This window comes from Chenopodium quinoa, unplaced genomic scaffold (assembly GCF_001683475.1).
Source record: "Chenopodium quinoa cultivar QQ74 unplaced genomic scaffold, ASM168347v1, whole genome shotgun sequence".
Classification (NCBI taxonomy): Eukaryota; Viridiplantae; Streptophyta; class Magnoliopsida; order Caryophyllales; family Amaranthaceae; genus Chenopodium; species Chenopodium quinoa.
In genome coordinates this window covers 497,454-514,471 of record NW_018743373.1, presented here as the reverse complement: position 1 = coordinate 514,471, position 17,018 = coordinate 497,454, and the positions used below count along the sequence as shown (strand labels likewise).

The following is a 17,018-nucleotide window of genomic DNA, read 5'->3' as shown; positions in this document are numbered from 1 at the left end:
TTCGACGGGAGCATGAGCCTATAGAGGACGACGTTGATCCGTCTACTTCGCTCGGCCGACTCCCTGAGTGGGATGAGCGGACCTTGTACTTCTCTCCCGTCTACCATATCTCTGAGAGGGTGAGACGGGGCGTCACAGTTAGGAGGACACGTTGTCACGGTTCCGGTTGTGATGGTTTGGGCGACCTGTACAAGATGTACATCGCCAAAGACGACGAGACGAGACTTCTATGGGAGTCTTGTGGGCTGACTGCACTGTTTGAGACCTCAGGGGCCATGATTGCCTCCAGCGGGGGTCACCATGTAGTCCGTGCTCTTGTGGAGTTCTTTTGGGACACCACCAACACTTTCCACTTCCCTTGGGGTGAGATGATGGTCACTCCGACCGACTTCAGTCTCATTACGGGACTAAAGTTTAGCTCTATGGCGCTGCCATTCAATAGCGGGATCGATGTCTTTTCTCCTGAGGTCGTGGAGCTGTTGGGTCCGATTGCTATTCGGGCTCGAGGTGAGGTGGAGTCGAATCAGTTCAGTGCTAGGGGGATTCGCCGCTTGACTCTAGCAGCGGCTTTTGATGATGGTGCGACTACCCGAGAGTAGTGGGTGCACATCTTTGCACTTATCTTGATGTCAGGGACGTTATCCCTTGACAAGGGTAGTAGGGCGTTGCTTTACTACCTTCCTGCTGTCCGTGATCTACACCGGATTGGGACTTACGACTGGGTTAGCTTAGCGTATGCTGATTTCATCCGAGCGTTGCGAGACTCGTATCGACATCGGTCCTTCACGGGGAACATTGCTCTTTCCGGCTTTTGGAGGGTCGTAGAGGTATACTTTATTTCCTGTAAAGTTTAGCTCTACATTTTAGTTAGCACTTGCTGATAACTTTTGCTTCTTGTAGATCTGGTTCTACGAGTACTTCCCCTCAGCTGCGCCGGCGAGGCCGTCGCCGCGCAGGTTTCTAGTTAGTGCTTCCTGGGGTAGCCGCCGTGTGGGGATGTCCACTGCCTACGTCCAAGATTGGATCATCTCAGTATGGTTTCTTATTTGAACATTTTGCGATGCCTTCGATAGATTCTTGTCTGATAGGCGTTCTTTGCAGGAGTTTGATGTGATGTACCGACCGTGGGTTTACTTGGCAGTCCCTGGGCTAGCAACGCAGTATTCTGCTGAGCGTCACTATTTCTTAGGACTTATGAAACGGTCGCGTATCTTGGGGAGAGGGTTGCTATTCAGCATTCCTCAGATACCTTTGTCGTTCCTGCTCCTCCACCGTGTCACATGTTTAATGCCGCGAGGTTGGTGAGCATGTTAGAGGGAGCTAGTACCACTTGGCGATCTTACACGATCCCTGGGCGGTGTTTTGAGGAGGAGCTATTGCCGTTGTTAGCTCCAGTTCCTGTACCTGCTGAGGATGTGGCGGTACGATTTTTAGCTTTTACTTTTATTAAATAGCCCCAAAGTAATGCTTTACTGATTTTGATTTGCTTGGTCAGGGTGATCCTGCTAAGTTCGTGCCACCTCGTATGTCCATCCACTATCAGCGGACATATGGGCCGATTGAGGAGATGATTCCTCTGGCTCCTGAGGGCGAGCGCTTTGTGGAGCGGTCGATTCCTCGTCACCAGACTCGGGTAAGCTTGTTTATTTGCAACTTTTTGTCCATATATGTTATGCATGTCTACTGACTTATTTCTTTGACAGTTCTCACTTGAGGTGGTTTCGGCGATGGTACGTTGCATAGATGCCTTTCGTAGCCAGCTCGTCCGGATGAGGAACGTGGCTACATGTCGTCGAGACGACGCCGTTCAGGAGGTAGCTTCCTTTCTTATGTTTTTGCATTACCGCTTCTACTTTGCATGCTTCTGATCTTAGTTTCTTTTGCAGGGTCAGCCCATTCCTTCTCGTACCCAAACGAGACCTGAGGTGCGGAGGGATCCGGCGAGGTCTAGCTCGAGATGTCGCCGCACTGGTTCGGATGGTCGGGGCGACCGTTCTGAGGCTGCTCGTACAGAGGCGGTAGGCCAGGGAGAGACTACCTCGGCTCTTAGAGGTGGTGGGATGTACGAGGTCGGCTCATCATCGCTGCAGCCTCCGCAGCCTCAGCCTCAGGTTGATCATGGGTGGACAGGTCCTGTGTTGAGTTTTCCTCCTCCCGAGGAGATCGAAGCTGGCACTGGAGCTGGTGGAGAGGTTACACCTCGTACGGCGCAGTTTTATGAGATGATGGGTGTACGCCCCCCGGCGCCGTAGTTTGTCCCTGTGCTTTTTATTATTTATTTTGACTTTGTATTGAAATTTTCCTTTAAATTTAGACTCATTATTTTGACGTGTTTTGTATATACATACTATTATCGGAGCTGGCACTGGAGCTGGTGGAGAGGTTACACCTCGTACGGCGCAGTTTTATGAGATGATGGGTGTACGTCCCCCGACGCCGTAGTTTGTCCCTGTGCTTTTTATTATTTATTTTGACTTTGTATTGAACTTTGCCTTTAAATTTAGACTCATTATTTAGACGTGTTTTGTATATACATACTATTATGAGTTTATTCTTTATTTATCATTTTTTTCATTTTTTTTATTATTATGTACATGTTTGTGTGTGCAAAGAATTGTGAAAAATAATTTTGCGCAAAAATTCCGTCATTTTTATTATTGATGGAGGGTATCCGACTTTCTCCCCCAAAAAAGAAAAATGAAAAATAAGAGTCACATAAAAATATTGGATTTATAAAAACTTGGAAGTTAGTCTAAATAAAATCCGAAAAATAATATAATTAATATAATAGTTATATTAATTAAGAGGAAGGAATAAATGAATTTTTAGAAAAAGATATAAAAGAGGAATAAGGAAACCGTAAAGTCATTAGCAGACTCAAATCAGGTAAAAAAACGAGGTTTTTTAGAAAGCTCGTACGATGAGATACATTAGTGCCAGTTGGCGCCACGCGTTTTGGTGTAGCTCCAGGCGCTACACTTAGCGTTTGGCGGCATGCCCTGGCGTCAAGCGCCAATATTTGGCGTCTGGCGCTAATGAGCGCTGACTCCGAATCCTTCCTGGATTAAAACTGCGCCGATTTTCTGTATAAATAGCCCCCTGCCCAGCCGATTTTCTTCATAATTTCAGCAAATAAAATTTTACTTAGCTTTTAGAAAAAATAACATCATGTCTCTAGTCTCCAAAAGTTTTACCAACTACACTCATGAATGGTGTCGGTCTCTTAATGCCAAAGAGAGAAAAGAATTAGATGTGTTTCACTTGGGGGGTATTTATAGTGTTAAAGGGGTAGATCTTGATTCAGATTTTATTCATACTTCTCAAGAATATTGGGATGTAGATACTCATTGTTTTTTAATAGGGTATGATGAAATTAGCCATTTGCCAGAAGAATTCGGTGCTATTTTAGGCTTCCATGCGCTAGATCTTGTAGTAATCCCTAGAATAAATCAATATTATTATAAGAATTTTGAACGCTTCTTCAATTTAAAAGACAAAGATCTATCAAAAATAGTAGATGGTAGCATATTTAATTTGAAAGAATTTGCTCGCCATTATTTTGATAGACCTTATTCTAAATCTTTCCATGTTTATAGAAGAAGGGCTTTCCTCTTTTGCATGCTTAATCAATTTTTTCTTACTAGTGGTAAAAGTAATGAGGGTCAATCAATTATATCCACTGTTTTAGAAAAGATTGAATCTGGGAGAAATCCAATGCCCTTAATAGTTGGAGAGACTATGCTTAGCTTTGATGAATTAAAGAAAAATCCAAAAGCACCTTATCGGGGCTCTCTAATTTTATTACAGGTAGAAAAATAATATTTTTAATTACAGAAATCAAAAATATATTTTTGTATAGTAATAATAATTTATTTGCATTGCACTTTTTACAGATGTGGCTAATGGAAAGACTGGAATTAATTAGCCCTCCGGACAATATTGAGAACTATACTCCAAATTGCTTCGTGACAAGGAAGAAACGCTTCTCTAAGATGGGGCGCCATGAATGGAAGAAGGTCTTCGAGTCTTGTAATTTTGCCATCAAGTGGGTCATCCCTTGGTGGAAAATAGAAAAGATGGTTGGTGTCAACAAGCAGCCTTTCTGCCGTCTTCCAAGCTTGTCCCGTATGACTTTTTATTATCCCTGCAGGGTAAAAAGACAATACGGCCTACTTTAGACTATTCTTTCTGGTGATCTTCGTCGTCCCTACGAGTTCCCTGTCTCCCAGGAAGTAGACAAATTTGATGCTTATTGGAGCGCTAGAACTTTATGGGAAGTAATTACCCAAAAGGTTCCTCCATCTTTGCCCAATGAACTTCTAAAGAAACCCTCAAAGGACGCGAAGAAAAATCAGAGTAAAACTGATGTGAAGAGTCGTCTAGGTGACAAATTGATTACTGTTAAGGAACGCTTGGGTGAAAGAATTGAGTTCAAAACACCTAATGTCAGGAAAGATAAAGGAAAAAGGAAAGCTGACACCACAGAAAAGAAAGCTTGGGTAGAAAAGAAGCATGGGGTCCTAGCTACGGGGGAAACTATTTTCTCCAAGATTGAATGTAGGTTCTCTAAAGGATGTCTACTAGCTAAGGTTATGAATGAGGAAGAAGATGCAGACAAGAATTGGAAAAGGGCTAAGAAAGAGAAAAAAGATTAAGAGCATTTCTTAATTTCCAATTATTAGACTTAGTTTTTTAAATTTAAAGTTAATTTATTTAAGCTTTTATTTAAATTCCATCAATAATGTAATTTATTTTATTAATAAAATTCCATCTTTTTAATTAAATTATTTACTTTAAATTTGTTTTATTAAAGCAATGAAAACCAAAGAATTAATTTTCCAGAAATTTTTTCGAGTACGGAAGTCGAAAATTTTCCGAAAACACCGAAATATTCCCAGACATTTTACAGTAAATTGGCGCCACAATTCTGCGATTGGCGCCAGCTGCGGCAGTCTGGCGTCAGGCGACGAAAGTTGTTGCCTACGTATCCTTTCTTAAGGAATCGGGCCAAACGTAGCTGTCTTGAGTATCCTACTCAAGTAATTATGGGTAGTATTTCTTAAGTTGGTCAAGATTCGTCATGTTCGAGAACTCATTACCATCCATATCAGTTAATTTTGCTGCACCTCTTGACAGGATTATTTTGACAATGTAGGGTCCAGACCAATTAGGTCTGAATTTTACCCTTGGATCTAAAACATTTTTCCTTAATGCTTTTAACACCAAGTCTCCTACTTTGATGTTTCGTGTCTTGACCTTCTTTTTAAATGCCTAGCCATGCGAGTTTGGTAACATTGAGTGTGATTGTAGGGAATATTTCAAGCGTTAATCCCCTAGCTTGAACCCCACTGTGATCATACACTAAAGTACGGTGGCGTCCAATCGGGAAGAAGATAGAGCAAAAGAGTCGCAACCAAGTTTTTTAGGAACTTGTAAACTGTTCACGAGGTGAAGGTTACACCCCTTAACGATCCAAGAGATCGTCAACTCCATAAGGTCTTGAACCAAATAGGGTTCGGGGATGAAGGTACAAATCCAACCTAAAAGAGATTGAACCTGCCCTAATAATAGGCCTCTACTTTATTCAGATCGTATTCATGTGCGCTTTTTGATTAACATGCAATCAATAGGATTAACCCTAAACCTGTTTATCTATGTTGGTTGAATTTAATGCACAAATAAATCTATTATTGGCAATCACTTGAATTATAATCAAATTAAACCTAAACAAGATTATTAATTATCTTATATAAGCATGATTACAAGTACAAATTCCCTTTAAACATGCATAAATGTGTGATCAAGCAATAACAATAAATATAATCAAGCAACATAATAAATCATAATAATCATCAAAATAATAATTATCATAATAATAATAACAATTATAATCATAATTAAAATAATAAAATTAATCATAATTAACATGTTAAAGCATAATAATAATATCAAGATCCTAAGCATTATACTAACAAGATTAATAACAAACCCTAGCATGTCACTAGGCATCAAAGATCAAAGCTATAGCCCTAACATAATACTAACAATCATAAATATTAGGAAGAACATAAAAGGCATCATACTTTTAATCATACTTTATATTAAAGTTACCCTAGACATGATACTAGGAATTTATAATAACAACCTAAACATGATACTAGGAATCATAATAACAATCTAAGCATGATTTCTACATAATAACATCAATAAAAAAACCATTAAAGTACTTACTTCGACGCCTAGTACCTCTTTCTAATAACAAAATACACGCGTTAGTAACTTCAAGGAAAATAATAAAACAAAACAATTAAATTAAATAATAATTGAAAGAGAGATTTGGGACCAAACCCTCAGAAATTAAACCTTTCACGTTGTAGGGAATAATTTCAAGCGTTAACCCCCTAGCTTGAACCCCACTGTGATCATACATTAAAGTACGATGGCGTCCAAAAGGGAAGAAGATAGAGCAAAAGAGTCGCCAACAAGTTTTAGGAACTTGTAAACCGTTCACGAGGTGAAGGTTACACCCCTTAACGATCCAAGAAATTGTCAACTCCATAAGGTCTTGAACCAAATAAGGGTTCGGGGATGAAGGTACAAATCCAACCTAAAAGAGATTGAACCTGCCCTAATAATAGGCCTCTAATTTATTCTAATCTTATTCATGTGCGCTTTTTGGCTAACATGCAATCAATAGGTTTAACCCTAAACCTGTTTATCTATGTTGGTTGAATTTAATGCACAAATAAAACTATTATTGACGATAACTTGAAATTATAATCAAATTAACCCTAACAAGATTATTAATCATCTTATTAAGCGTAATTACAAATACAAATTCCCCTTAAGCATGCATAAAAGGCGTGATCAAGCAATAACAAATAAATAATCAAGAAACATAATAATAATTAAAATAGTAAAATTATAACAATTATAATCATAAAAATAATCATAAATCATAAAGTATAATCATAATAATAATCATCATAATAACAATAATTATAAATAATCATCATCAAAATAATCATAATTATAAAATTATAATCATAAAAATAATCATAAATCATGTTACAGCATAATAATAGCAAGATCCTAGGCATGATACTAACAAGATTAATAACAAACCCTAGCATGTCACTAGCAATAAAAATCAAATCTTTAACCCTAACATGATACTAACAATCATAAATATTAGGAAGAACATAGAAGGCATCGTAATAATCATATTTAGTATTAAAGTTACCCTAGACATGATACTAGGAATCATAATAACGATCTAAACATGATTTCTACATCATAACATTAATAAAAACCATTAAAGCACTTACTTTGATGCCTCGTACCTCTATCTAATAACAAAATACACACGTTAGCTAATAACATCATGGAAAATAATAATTAAAACAATTAAATTAAATAATTGAAATAGAGATTTGGGACCAAACCCTCATAAATTAAACCTTTCATGTCTAGGGAGAAGGAGACTTCGAATATGGCTAGGTGTTTCTAGATCTAATGAATGGGGAATTTTGTTTGTAAAAAGCTAGTTTAGAAAAAGAGAGAGAGAGATGGTGAATGATTAGAAGAGAATGAGAATGAAAACTGGTTGTAGGTGAATATTGGTGAATGAAAACGGAGTTTTTAATACATTATTTATAGAGAAAATCAGCTAAAAAGATAAAATTATCAAAACAGAGTCTGGCGCACATGAAACAAGGTTGGCGCCAACGCTGGCTATTGGCGCTAGACGCTAACCCTAGCGCCAGGCGCTACATCTAGCGTTTGGCGCTGACCTGGAAATTTATGCGTTTTCTTAAAATCAGATAAAAATTGCCGTACAGGAGGATAAAATCGTATTTCCTTCAAAAATGCTATTTGATTTTAATTAAAACTCTGAAAAGTCAACAAAAGTTAGTTTATCAATGCTTATTGAATTAGAAATGAAAAGAACCTTCTAGAAGAATCTAGAAGACTAAAACCATTCCTAATTGCATTAGGAATGATAATTCTATATTTGGCCCTCCCCTATATCATTGGGCCGCATATAAGGCTCAAACCGGGCACAGTTTAGTAATTTGGCCATAACTTCCTCAATATTCATCGGAATTGAGCTTATAATATATCGTTGGAAAGCTCTTGTCAACCCCCATCCAACTACACTACTATTGGACCCATATCATGGACCAACCAAAATGGATTGACTGTTTTCTTAAAATAAGTTTTAAAAAACAGAGAGAAGAGAAAAGAAATTAAAACTATCCGCTACACTAGACTTTCCACACTTTCACTTCATTCGATTACGATTCGACATGAAAGGTACTCATTACTGGGTTTGGTTTTGGGGAGACACTAATGGGTGTCTACAGAAGCCCCCACTTTGAATGAGTTTGGAGAAACGCGAGTTTCGAAAACAAAAGTCAAAGTATCGATAGGGACGGAGAATGATTCAGAACGTTCTGCGATCCTAAATTATTCTTGTAACGCTGATACCTGCAAACTAGCGTTAGTTAAACAGATAAAAGATTTAAGAAACGCGTATCTTGCACCGTCGAGCACACGTCTCTGAAAGTAACCGATTGTTTTGATGACCTCCTACAAGCTAGAGAATGCCATCCCTCTTGAAAACTGCTACGCTTGTAACTGCTTCCAAAATAGAAGACTTCTTCGCTTGAAACAATCCTCTCCTGCTTTGTGACCATCTTCCGCGTCTAAGGGAACACGATTGAAGACAACTTCGCCTGAAATCACCTTTATTTGCTTTTTGACAACTTTCCACAATCTATGGAACGCCATCTCGCTGCTTATTTTGACGATCTTCCGCAATCTAGGGAACGTCGTCGATGAATGTTGCTACATCTCAAGCCTTTTCTTGAATCATAGTGACAACCTTTCCAATCATAGCAAAAGTCGTCGAAGATCGCCTCATCATGAACCGCTCTTCTTATAACTTGGTGACAACCTCCACAATCTTAGCGAATGCCGTCGAACACCGCCCATCTCGTGCTATCTTCTCAAATCTTGGTGACAACTTCCACAATCTTAGCGAATGTCGTTGAAGATAACTTTACTTGAAGTCATCCTCAGTTATTGCGATAATATTCCGAAGAAAAATTTCCGAAGACCAACGCTTGTCGATCTCTAAAGCTCGCTTGAACTTTGCTTCCGCTAAAACCAATATATCGGTGTATCTGTGATGAGCCAATTCTTAGGCGCTTTAAGCTAAGTGAGACGATCTTTCATCAGGCCGATCACTTATTTGCGGTTGTAATCAAATCGACTACTCAATCATGTCAAATTGCTTATAGGGGCTAATTGGCGTACCAAGGAACCCAAAATTTTTGTTCTGTCGCTGTTGAAATATCTCTGGCGCCAGGAATCGACTCTGTCGCCAGACACTGCAATCTAGCACCAAGCGCTGAAATCTATTTCCAGACGCTAGATGTTTTCGTCCGGCGCTGGAGTAGGATCTTCATTATTCTACTGCACCTGTATTTATTTTTAACTATAGAACTTTGCTAATCTTTCTTTAGGGTTGACCTAAGACTTAGTGTTGCTTGACTCATCGACTCGACATGACTCAAGGCATAAACTTGACTCGCTGTGATTGACTCGACTCGAAGTGTTTGATACATGTGTTAGACTCAAATCAAGGTTATATGACACGACATGACTCAATGTGTACATGACTTGTGTGTGCATTGTAATGTGATCGTGTGACTCAAAAATGTAAAAAATTTCCGTCATTTTTGTGGAGGGTACCGACTTTCTCCCGAAAAAGAAAGACGCGAAAAGGAATCAAAGTTTTCAAATGCATGTTGAATGAGCTTAGTCAAATGCAAGGATTAACCCATCCTAGGCTATCTCAACTACTGACTCCATGATGAAAGTATTTGGGTAACTTAGGCACGGAGGCTAAGTACTTCATACTTCGTAATGCAATGACAATTATGATTGATGAGTGATGTTGATATGACAAGGCATGCTTCAGCGTTGGTCCATGATAAAGGGTTCCTAAAGGAAGGACTATTTGGTCATGTATCTGTGCAGTGTGTGAAAGTGACACTAAAGTTAGGCCGCAAGAGCTAAGTGTGTGGGAAAATATTATTTCAAGAAGAGTCAAATGATGGTGACTCTTAGGCTAGGTAAGCTAATGATATAGGGATCAAGCCCCTAAGTCTAGCTCTAAGTGAATAGGGATGAGCATAGTATATCCCTTGATATGATCATGGTGTGAGTGTGTGAATGTGAATATGAATGCATGTTTATTACGGCCGCACCTCGATGTGAGGTTGCCTACGTATCCGTTAGGAATCAGGCCGAACGTAGCTCTAGCCGAACCTCGCACAAGCGTGTGTATACCTCAAAAAGGTCTTTTAAGGGTTTTAACGTGGTTAGGCTAAAGTTTATAGAAGAAGGGGATAAAGGCTTAAGACCCTAGATAAGCCCCAAAGGTGTGCAACCTCACTTTTGAATCTGTATATTTTTATGCTTGAGTTTCTACTCTTTTTTAGCTCTTTCTTTTTTGCTTTATTTATTTTATTTTCATAAGTATAAGCAATTCCGATCATGCGGTCTATCACTCACTTGGAATTCGTGTTTCTCAGGCACGGTACCAAGCACTCGATAAGAGACGCAATCTAAGACGTGTTCATATCGAAGACATTTTCATATCCAAGACATTAGAACACTTGCCCTTTTGTACACTTATTTATGTTTTGCTTTTTATTTTTATTTTGATATTTTGAAATCACTCAAGATTTTTTTTAGAATTACATAAATTACATACCATCCCATCCCAAGGTTAGGTAGATGTAGGTTGAAAAAAGAAAGGTCTATCGTTAGACGAGGCTCAAAGTGGCTTATGAAAAAAAAGATGTATAATTGAAGGGTGAAAGGTAATATGATGTGGCTACAAGGGGTGCCTCAAATCATTGGTATACCTTGTGCTTAATTCGACATGGATTTTTTTTAATGCAATATAATGAAATGATCATATGTAAGAAAATAAATGCTCATTTTATTGAAAGAAAATATATAATGATTCTACAAAATAAATCTAAGGAGAATAAGAAGGTGCCTATGCTAGACTTATTGGGGAAAGGGTAAATAAAAAAGAAATAGAAAAAAGAGGTCACGAAATCTTGTCGTTGAAGCTCGCCTCTTGTCTTGTGTTGTTTCCTTTATCATCACTCGCTCTTCTTGTTAACGGGAGGCATGGGAAGCTCGTTATTATCAATCAAATGTTGGATAGCATCCTTTAGATTCCAACAGCTCTTAGTAGCATGACCCCTACCTTGATGGTACTTGCAGTGTTCGTCTGGATTCCAACTAGGCAATCTCTTTTCAGGTGCGGGATCTTGAATAGGTCCAATGGGAGTAATGAGTCCTTTGGCATGGAGTCGATCGAAGGCAGTATCGTAGCTCATCCCAATGGGGGTGAAGTCTTTCCTTAGTTGCTTCTTAGATCCTTGGTTATCCATGGCTAAAACTTCACTGAGATCAAAGGTACTAACATTGTTACTAGAGTGGGCGTTTTTGGAAGAAGAAGGATTGTCGTTCTTCTTTCCCTTCCAGCCACCGTGGTTACTATTGTTAGTGGCTTTTTGCTTTGCGAGGTCATCTTCGATTTCAATTCCGATGTCATAGACGGCCTTGAAAGTATTCAGATTGTGTTGATACTTTAGATGCTTCGAATACTTCTCTTGGAGATTCTTGATAAACATCCTCACAGATTCTTTTTCAGTGGGAACCTCAATCATATTAGCGGAAGTTTCTCTCCATTTATTAAAGAAAGAAGTAAAGCCTTCATTCTCTTTTTGTCTTAGCATCTCAAGTTGTCTATGATCGGTTTCGACTTGAATATTGCACTTGTACCTATCAGTGAAAGCGTTTACTATCGATTCCCAGGTAGAGGTTTTCTCTTTGTCAAGGGAGAAGTACCATTGTTGGAAAACGGTTTCGAGAGATAGAGAGAACAGAGAGGGGAAAACCTTCTTATCGATACCCTTAATGTTCATTATAGTTTCGAAAGCTATTAGATGGAAGTAAGGGTTATCTGTTGCCTTGAATTTTGGGATGTCAGTGGCGTTGAATTTATGCGGAAGAAGTTCCTTTTCCAGCGAGACCCCTTGTGAACTCATGCCCTGAAATTTATAGTCACTAGATAGCTTTCTCAAGCATTCTTGCATGAGGTTCATTTGTTGTTGCTTCACAGGATCATCAACCTTAAGTGTGAGGAGCTTTAGTGTTTCAGTCATGGTAACCAGTTGGTTCCTAAGCTCATTGACTTCTTCTTGAGTTGCCATTATCTTTTTAGCCTTCCTCTTTTGACGAATTGGGTTATTAAAAAGTGAGACTTGAATAAAGAGGTTGTCCTTGATTAATTGCCCCTTTCTCTTCGACCAAGTACTTTGGAAAAGGAATTTGGGGATGTTCATTGTTAATTATTTGACTCAAACTTTATTCAACGTGCAAGAAAGATTGGAATAGAATGTGAAGAAAATGATGTAGATGGAGGGATATGAAGAATTAGGAATAGGATGTACCCCCAACTCAAATGACGGAAAAGACCGACTCATGCATGAACCTAAGACATGGTCATGGTGATATGTGCTCAAAGTGCGTGCAAGACTAGTAAGTGTAGGTGATATGTTAAGACTCGTGTCATGACCATGTGGCTAGACTATGTGACTAGACTCAATTAATGACTTAACCAAGTACTATTGATAGCGAAAATTAACCGAATTAATTAGAAAACTGGTTAATTAGACACTAGGTGATGACTCGACCAATAATCCAAACTGTCGGCGAAACGACAGGACTGGCGTCGCACTGTGTAGCATAGCGCCAGACGACAAGGTTGTCGCCAGGCGCCACACTCCATTGAGTGGCTCTACAGTCCAGACTTTGGCGCTAATGCTGGAGCTTCAATCTGGGACTGTTTTCGGTGTTATTAATCAACAGGGGTATGCCTAAAGTCGTACTAAGTCAATTTTGATTAAAATATTAGACTTTATTGACTCAAATTAATTGATTAATTAATTAATTAGGAAAATTTCTTCAAGTAATTAATTTATTTAATCTCAACACAAGTCAAACAAACGGTTAAGAAAACATAGAGTATATGCACAACAAATAATGCACAATTAGTCAAGTAGGCACGATATGATGCAATGAGTTTGCAACCTAACCATAGCTCTAGTTCTCTAAAGTTCGGGATATGGTTTAGTCAAAGAAGGTCCATGGTTAATTGGTCGGATGCACCGTTGGGAAGCCTAAACGTGAAGGGTTGGCGCTAGTGGATGGGACACCGCGAGTTTTAGAAAAAAACTCGCTTCCATGGTTTGGTGAATTCAACAATCTCGGATGTACCCTTTGTTGCTCAGAGCGTTCAATCAGGTAGATGGAGCATGAATTCCTAGAGGGCTATGTCCATATGTAGAACACATATGGGTTTTAGAAATGTGAGAAAAAATTCAATCAGGAAGTAGGATCGAGCAAACAATATGAAAAACTGGTCGAAATTATAACTCATATTTCTGGCTCAGTATTGGAAGAATTTGGCGCCAGTAAACAGAGACTGGCGCCAGGTTTTAGCTGTAGCGCCTGGCGCTAATGCTGGCGTCTAGCGCTACAGTTAAAAATCTGGCGCCAATGCTCTGGCCCCTGGCGCTAATTCCTACATGCCTCAGCAACTTTCTGTGCTCGATAAAATTTTCCAGTTTCGTGCGGTGTTATTTCGGTCCTAGTTGTGAAAGATATTTCTCAAATTTCCTACGTGTAAAATCCTATGTTTTTAACTCATTACGGATGGTCTTTCCAATGAGATCTTTTTTATGCATATGACAATAATGTTAATAAAAAATACGCACATGAAATACTTAGAATGTTTCGAGTCTCATCCACTCATTCTAAATCATTGCCGAAACAAATTCAGGAATTAAAATAGAAATCCTCCCCAGTGGAGTCGCCAAAAAACTGTAGGGAATAACTTTGAGCGTAACCCCCTATCTTGAACTCCACTATGATCATACATTAAAGTACGGTTGCGTCCAAAAGGGAAGAAGATAGAGCAAAAGAGTCACCAACAAGTTTTAGGAACTTGTAAACCGTTCACGAGGTGAAGGTTACACCCCTTAACGATCCAAGAAATTGTCAACTCCATAAGGTCTTGAACCAAATAAGGGTTCGGGGATGAAGGTACAAATCCAACCTAAAAGAGATTGAACCTGCCCTAATAATAGGCCTCTAATTTATTCTAATCTTATTCATGTGCGCTTTTTGGCTAACATGCAATCAATAGGTTTAACCCTAAACCTGTTTATCTATGTTGGTTGAATTTAATGCACAAATAAAACTATTATTGGCGATAACTTGAAATTATAATCAAATTAACCCTAACAAGATTATTAATCATCTTATTAAGCGTAATTACAAATACAAATTCCCTTTAAGCATGCATAAAAGGCGTGATCAAGCAATAACAAATAAATAATCAAGAAACATAATAATAATTAAAATAGTAAAATTATAACAATTATAATCATAAAAATAATCATAAATCATAAAGTATAATCATAATAATAATCATCATAATAACAATAATTATAAATAATCATCATCAAAATAATCATAATTATAAAATTATAATCATAAAAATAATCATAAATCATGTTACAGCATAATAATAGCAAGATCCTAGGCATGATACTAACAAGATTAATAACAAACCCTAGCATGTCACTAGCAATAAAAATCAAATCTTTAACCCTAACATGATACTAACAATCATAAATATTAGGAAGAACATAGAAGGCATCGTAATAATCACATTTAGTATTAAAGTTACCCTAGACATGATACTAGGAATCATAATAACGATCTAAACATGATTTCTACATCATAACATTAATAAAAACCATTAAAGCACTTACTTTGATGCCTCGTACCTCTATCTAATAACAAAATACACACGTTAGCTAGTAACATCATGGAAAATAATAATTAAAACAATTAAATTAAATAATTGAAATAGAGATTTGGGACCAAACCCTCATAAATTAAACCTTTCATGTCTAGGGAGAAGGAGACTTCGAATATGGCTAGGTGTTTCTAGATCTAATGAATGGGGAATTTTGTTTGTAAAAAGCTAGTTTAGAAAAAGAGAGAGAGAGATGGTGAATGATTAGAAGAGAATGAGAATGAAAACTGGTTGTAGGTGAATATTGGTGAATGAAAACGGAGTTTTTAATACATTATTTATAGAGAAAATCAGCTAAAAAGATAAAATTATCAAAACAGAGTCTGGCGCACATGAAACAAGGTTGGCGCCAACGCTGGCTATTGGCGCTAGACGCTAACCCTAGCGCCAGGCGCTACATCTAGCGTTTGGCGCTGACCTGGAAATTTATGCGTTTTCTTAAAATCAGATAAAAATTGCCGTACAGGAGGATAAAATCGTATTTCCTTCAAAAATGCTATTTGATTTTAATTAAAACTCTGAAAAGTCAACAAAAGTTAGTTTATCAATGCTTATTGAATTAGAAATGAAAAGAACCTTCTAGAAGAATCTAGAAGACTAAAACCATTCCTAATTGCATTAGAAATGATAAATCTATATTAGACCCTCCCCTAGATCATTGGGCCGCATATAAGGCTCAAACCGGGCCCAGTTTAGTAATTTAGCCATAACTTCCTCAATATTCATCGGAATTGGGCTTATAATATATCGTTGGAAAGCTCTTGTCAAGCCTCATCCAACTACACTACTATTGGACCCATATCATGGACCAACCAAACTGGATTGGCTGTTTTTCTTAAAATAAGTTTTCAAAAACAGAGAGAAGAGAAAATAAATTACAACTATCCGCAACACTAGACTTTCCACACTTTCACTTCATTCGATTATGATTCGACGCGAAAGGTACTCATCACTAGGTTTGGTTTTGGGGAGACACAAATGGGTGTCTACAGAAGCCCCCACTTTGACTGAGTTTGGAGAAACGCAAGTTTCGAAAACGAAAGTCAAAGTATCGATAGGGACGGAGAATGATTCAGAACGTTCTACAATCATAAATCATTCTTGTAACGCCGATACCTGCAAACTAGTGTTAGTTAAAACAGATAAAAGAGTTAAGAAACGCGTATCTTGCACTGTCGAGCACACATCTCTGAAAGTAACCAATTTGTTGCCGCTTGTCGTTGTTTTGATGACCTCCTGCTAAGAGAATGCCATCCCGCTTGAAAACCGCTACGCTTGTAACTGTTTCCAATTTAGAAGATTGCTTCGCTTGAAACGCCCCTCTTCCGCTTTGATAATATTCCACATCTAAGGGAACATGATCGAAGATTACTTAAAACAATCTTCTTCCACTTTGATGATATTCCACGTCCAAGGGAATACTATCGAAGATTACTTCACTTGAAACAATCCTCTTCCGCTTTGTGACCATCTTCCACGTCTAAGGGAACATGATCGAAGACAACTTCACTTGAAATCACCTTCAGTTGCTTTTTGACAATTCTCCACAATCTAGGGAACACCATCTTGCTGTTTCGATGTTCACTCGTCTCTGAACAAAGAACTTCTTTTTTATATTCTTTTGATATGTTCACGCGCCTCTGAACAATAGAGCTTCTTCTTTTTTTTTTGAATATGTCCACGCGTCTCTGAATAATAGAGCTACTTCATTATATTCTTTTTTAATATGAACTTCTGAATGATGGGTCCACGCGTCTCTGAACAAAAGAGCTTGATAATAGGATGCCCGCGTGTCTCTTGAGCAAAAGAGCTTGAAAGAAATGTCCACGCGTCTTTGAACAAAAGAGCTTGAAAGGAATGTCCACACGTCTCTGAACAATAGAGCTTTGAAAGAAATGTCCACGCGTCTCTGAACAAAAGAGCTTTGATGAAATGCCCACGCGTCTCTAGAGCAAAAGAGCTTGAAGGAAATGTTCACGCGTCTCTGAACAAGAGAGCTTTGATAGAAATGTTCACGCATCTCTGAACAATGGAGCTT

At 38.3% G+C, this 17,018-nt stretch overlaps 1 pseudogene; it reads left to right on the top strand.

The window, feature by feature from the left end:
• Positions 1–422: 422 nt before the first annotated feature.
• LOC110738162 overlaps positions 423–17,018 on the top strand; it is a 41,029-nt pseudogene continuing 24,433 nt past the window's right edge.